At 38.4% G+C, this 6,106-nt stretch overlaps 1 long non-coding RNA gene across 1 annotated transcript; it reads right to left on the bottom strand.

Moving 5' to 3' along the window:
• Window positions 1–2,455: 2,455 nt before the first annotated feature.
• On the bottom strand, window positions 2,456–5,411 carry LOC144305766 (uncharacterized). The gene is made up of 3 exons (XR_013372829.1): window positions 5,291–5,411; window positions 2,771–2,902; window positions 2,456–2,657 (listed from the first exon to the last, which is right to left on the bottom strand). It is a non-coding gene; the product is annotated as an uncharacterized LOC144305766 (long non-coding RNA).
• Window positions 5,412–6,106: the final 695 nt, after the last annotated feature.

The following is a 6,106-nucleotide window of genomic DNA, read 5'->3' as shown; positions in this document are numbered from 1 at the left end:
TTTTCTTCTATTGTCTTTGTACTTTCTATTTCATTTATTTATGCTCCAATCTTCAATATTTCCTTCCTTCTGCTAACTTTGGGCTTAGTCCTTTGTTGGTTGGTTTTCCTTTTTCTAATTCATTAAAACGCAAAGTTAGGTTGTTTAAGATCTTTCTTTTATCTTTTATTTCATAGGCATTTATTGTTATAAACTTTCCTCCTAGAACAGCTTTTGCTGAATCCCGTAACTTTAGTATGTGATGTTTTGTTTTTCTTTGTTTCACGATACTTTTGAATTGCCCTTTTGATTTCTTCCTTCATTCATTGTTCAAAAGTATGTTGTTCAAGGGGCATCTGCAGGCTCAGTTGGTAGAGCATGTGACTTGATCTGGGGGTCATAAGTTCAAGCCCCACTTTGGGCATAAAGTTTACTTAAGAAAAACATGTTGTTTAATTTCCACGATTTTGTGATTTTTTTTTTTGGTTTTATTTCCATTATTAATTTCTATTTTTTATACCACTGTGGTTGGAAAAGATATTAGATATAATTTTAATCTTCTTAAATTTGTAACAATTTGGGGCACCTGAGTGGTTCAGTCAGTTAAGCATCTGCCTTTGGCTCAGATTATGATCCCAGGGTGCTGGGCTCGGGTGAGTCCTGCATCGGCCTCTCCGTTCAGTGGGCTGTTTGCTTCTCCCTCTCCCTCTGCTGCTCCCCCCTATTTGTGCTCTCTCTCTCTCTCAAATAAATAAATAAAATATTTTTTTAAAAAATTTAAGGCTTGTTTTGTGGCCCAACATATGATCTATCCTGGAGAATGTTTCATGAATACTTAAGAAGAAGATGCAGAATGCTATTTGTTTGAATGTTCTATCTACGTCTGTTAGGTCCTTTTGATTTATAGTGTTATTCAGGTCCAGTGTAACCTTATTAACTTTCTGCCTGGATGATTTATCCAATGTTGAAAGTGGGGTGTTGAAGTCTCCTACTATAATTGCATTGCTTCGTATTTCCCCCTTTAGTTCTGTTAATATTTGCTTTAAATATTTAAGTGTTCAAATGTTGGGTGCATATATGTCTACAATTGTTATATCTTCTTATTTCATTGATCCTTTTATTACTATATAGTGATATTCTTAGTCTCTGGAGACTGATTTTGACTAAGTATAGCCATTCCTACTCTCCTTTGGTTACCACTGGAATGGTAATAACTTCATGATCCATATAGTTTACATTGGTGTCTTCATTCGAAGGAGCAAACACCTCTTCCAGTCTTTACAGATTGGTTTCAGCAGGTAAACACCTCCTGTCTGTTTCCTGGGTTGATGAGAGTACCTTGGAATCAATTGTGCTAGCTTAGAGGAGGTTATGAGGTTGCCACCGGGTCAGCAGTGGGGTCCTTGGTTGAAGGGCTTGTTAAAAGAGCCTTGGACAAGCATGGATCCTGTATGGGCCCTGGGTAGATGGACTGGACCTCAGTACCTTTTTTAGCAGGGTGGAGCTGGAGCAAAGGTGCATTTTGTGATCTCCTGCTGGGTCCTTAGATGGCTGTATGAGGCCTATTGTCAGTTGTATGGTGGTTGTGGCTCCCACCACATCCCAAGTGGGGCTATTGTCCAGTCCCCGGATGGGTGAGTGGCAGGACTGGCCATGGCTAGTACTGAGCCCAGGGCTATTTCATGTTCGACAGACAAGATTGAGGTCTGTAGACCTGGTGTTGGAGGCATAGCTGGCATGTCTCTGTGAGGTTTCTGGGTGGGCTGGACTGGTCTTTGACCATGGCTGGATGAGCCTGAGTTGATTAACCCATTCTGTGCATCTATTTTGTCCTGCACTTCTTAGTAAAATCTAAGATATTTCCAAATCTGTTACAGACAATTAAATCTCCAAAACCCATAGCTCAAAAACAAATATGATGGTCTAGTGCATAGGCACATCTCTGCCTTTCATTGAAAATAAGACATCTCTTCTCTCCCATCTTAGGCTGCTTTGTATACAGAAGCCTACAATTGGGGATCCCTGGGTGGCGCAGCAGTTTGGCGCCTGCCTTTGGCCCAGGGCGCAATCCTGGGGACCCGTGATGCAGTCCCACGTCTGTCTCCTGGTGCATGGAGCCTGCTTCTCACTCTGCCTCTCTCTCTCTCTCTCTGTGTGTGTGTGACTATCATAAATAAATACAAATTTAAAAAAAAAAAAGAAGCCTACAATTGGGAGAGAAAGTGTAATCATTTTTCTTCTGTTCCTCAATGGTGCTCTTCTTCCATGACCAAGCATTCTCCTCAATCTCTCTCTCTCTCTCTCTTTTTCTCTCAGTACTCCAGTCTCATTTTTCTGATTTCTCCAGGGTTGAAGTGAAGAGGAACTGAGAGAAAACACTAAGACTTGGGAAATTCTTAAAAAAAAAATAAAATAAAAAAAGAAGACTTGGGAAATTCTTTATTTATTAATAGAGATATGAACTTTTATTGGTTGGTTTCTTCTGGCTAATGAAGGCATTTAGAGCTAAATTTCCTTTGGGTCGATGGGCTTTTCAGAGACTGTCCATGAGTGTAGATTGTTCCTCTGTAGATTCCTTAACATTTCTCTCCCCCACTTGGATGCTTTGTTTTCAATTTTGGTTCATGACAGTAGACTTTACACAGATGTTCTCTCTTGGAGCTTCCCCAGGTAATAGTCTTGGGAAAAAAAAACAAAAACAAAAACAAAAAAAACTTTTAAGTCAGCACCAGGCTGATATTTGTTCAAATAAAGTCTAAATCTGAAGAATGTCTCCTACACAGCCACTCACCTCAATTAGATGGTCATCCAGCATCTTCTCTGGCTTTCAGGATTTCCCAGGCATGTTTATGGAATCAGGACCCCTCCACTCCCAAAATGTCAAGGAAAACAGGCCAAACTCTCTGAATCATTTCCTGAACCCCTGTTTGTTGTCGGATGGAGAAAAAGGCGGAGGTGTCATCTAATACAGCCGCTTTAAAAGGAGTGAGACTCACACCATACTAGCAATCCCCTCCAAGGAACTTCTCTATCTGCCTCTTCAATTCTTCCCATTTTTATACACTTAAAGAAAATGAAATCCTAAAGGTTGAAAAAGTAATTTTCTTTATTTTTTTTAAGATTTTATTTATTGATTCATGAGAGACAGAGAGAAAGAGAGGCAGAGACACAGGCAGAGGAGGAAGCAGGCTCTATGCAGAGAACTTGATGTGGGACTGGATCCCAGGTCTCCAGGATCACACCCTGGGCTGAAGGTGGCGCTAAACCTCTGAGCCACCTGGGCTGTCCTAAAAACTAATTTTCAATCACACTTTTGCTCATCTTTTTTCAGGTGGTCTGAATTTCACAGAATGCAGGGCCCAGGCGGGGAATGTGGGAGTCATAACTCCAAAATTCTATTGTCTTAGGAAATCTGGAATTGAGCTGGCAATAATTCCATTTGGTGTCCTAATAGAACACATAAGGGATTATAAACAAAGTGGCACGGTACCACAGACAGTGCAAAGTTTTAAATCATTTATGGTTATTTCTTAAATTATCTCATTATTATTTTCCTCCCAGGAAACCACTGCCCTAAACAATGTCCATAATTTTGATATGTCATTACCAACTCTTTTATACTGACAGCTGAAGGAATGGAAAATCTTTTTGCTTATTTTAGGACATAGAGGACCATGTTAAGCATTTATTTTGAAATAAAATATATTGTGCAACTGATTATGTATGAAAAATATCATTCATTGAAGAATTAGTTTATTTTTTCAAGAGTTTTCTTGGGCTGCAATTGATCATACATATTTCATACTATTTTAGACTTGTACATTTTTTTTATTTGGTATAATTTAGTTCCAACTGTGTTAGAAAATGAATACCAAATACTATCTGGAGGCAAACTGAGGGGAAAAGTGCTTTCTGTGGTAAACTGAAATGGTAGGTCATTAATCATATTCTTGCCTCTCCCCCTCCCCTGAGACTGATTATCTGTAGTCAGGTCATATGGGAAGGCTTGTAAGTCAGGCATATTTGAAGTGAGAAAGCTGGACGTATTTAATGTTTAAATTCTCTTAGTCTTCATTTCATCTTTTTTCCACTTTGATTTGATGTACTCTAGAGGCTGGAGAATTAGGGAAAACAAACACAATGACATTTCCCAAACCCCTTTGAACCTAAGGTTCTTCATATAGGTGTATTTGCTTGAGATTTGCGGACAGAAGAGAGAAATATCATCAAATCCCCTAGTGTAGGGAGTGTGTGTCTTTTGGCTCTTCCTCTTCTAAAAGACTTATGTGGTGCCTGGGTGGCTCAGTTGGTTAAGCCTGGGACTGTCAGTTTCCATCTAGGGTTCATGATCTCAGGATCATGAGATCCAGCCCCACATTAGCTCTATGCTGGGCATGGAGCCTGTTTGAGATTCTCTCTCTCCCTCTGCCCTCTCTGCCCCCATGTGTGCACAGACACTCTCAAAAAAAGAAATACATAAGATAAAATAAATAAAATACTTATGATGGATACACTGGAATTCAGATCTTTATTGTCATAGGCAACTACTGTCCGGTGGCTGCAGCACAGATATTATAACAATATCTTCTGGCTATTTCTCACTATGTATAATCCAAGTTTTATTCTCTGGTGTATATCTTTTAATGAGTACTTGTCTTCTTAAACTAGCAAGAGTGGATTTTACTTTCTGCAGCTAAGAACTCAGGCAGCAATTAAGATATTAGAGTCCAAGGACAATGTGAATGAAGAATTGGTGGTTTTCTAACCTGAATGGGTTTAAAGGCAGTGAAGTTCTGATTAGAATTAGAGAAGACAATACCATGTCAAAATACTTGCTGGAAATTGTTTCTGCGCTCACCTGGAAGGATGGGTGGAGAAAAGGCAAATCTTTTGTAGACAGAATAGATACTATTCTAGGGCAATTTAAGGGTCATAAGAAATGCAACACTATGGAGGGGGCTGATCCCTTCTAACTAGAAAAGATAATGAATTTAAAATCTTAAGACTTTAAATAATAAGTTCTAGTCCTTGTCAGAAAATCAAGAAGCATCTATAACTGCTTTAAATGTACCTTATATCTTGCAGCTGCAGATCTGACTTAATGAAAACTTAGATTTAAATTTATACCCTTTGCAAACCAAAAATAAGATTTTGGTTGAAATAATGTGGGAAACTTGGGAGAATTTGTATGATTCCAAGTAATGAAGTAATGAAGGTTCAAATCCCACTGAAACTTCCTTGCCAATAGAAACAGTATAATTCTCCACTCTTGAAACACTGAGGCTGTTTCAACCTTTTTATAAAACTATACCTGAAATGTTGCCATGCAAAATAATGTCATTTCTTCTGATGATTCTCTCCTTTTACCCCTCTCGGCCTCCAGACCAATACCTACAGTCAGATTCCCATATGCTTCAGGATATCAGGAACTTGAAAGATAAACATAATATGATAAAAGAATTCAAAGATTGTGTTAATTTATAACAGCAAGAATCTGTAAGAATCTGAAAAAATATGTATGAGAATATATACTTAATCTGTTAGATTCATAAGGGAAGATGATTACATATTGGCTAAATATATTGATATAAACGGAACAGATATATATATATTTTTTTCAATCAAGACTAGCTCAAGCAGTTATAAATGGCCATAACAGTTGTTTAATTAGTGGCCTATATCCTGGATTTGATGTAAAGGAAGTTAAGGTGCCAGATATTCCTGGGTGTGATATGGAAGGATAAATCAAAATATCTGCAGAAATAGAATAAATAGTATAAAGGAGATTCTTCATGATCTGATCAGCTACCATCTAAATGCACACCAGAGGAAAATATAGAATAGTTTCTTCCCAAGGCATTTTGGAAAACATTTCTGAAGACAGATTCAGCATATCTGAAAAGTGCTCTTTATAGTGTGAGTCCGAAGGTAGAATATGCAGCCATTGAGGTGGGACTCCTGGTTTTTACTGGTGCTGTTGGTATCCTGGAGTGACAAAAGCCAGCTAGCGATACATCCACGACAAAGAACAGCCGTCATTAAATGCAAGGTAGGTCCAACAATGGTGTGAGCAGCAGGTGTTTTTACAGAGACAAAGTGAAATTGTGGGTTTTAGAAACCCAAGGTA

The sequence above is a fragment of the Canis aureus genome, chromosome 36 (assembly GCF_053574225.1).
Source record: "Canis aureus isolate CA01 chromosome 36, VMU_Caureus_v.1.0, whole genome shotgun sequence".
Classification (NCBI taxonomy): domain Eukaryota; kingdom Metazoa; phylum Chordata; class Mammalia; order Carnivora; family Canidae; genus Canis; species Canis aureus.
The sequence above is the reverse complement of the archived record's forward strand: the minus strand, read 5'-3'. Positions and strand labels throughout refer to the sequence as shown.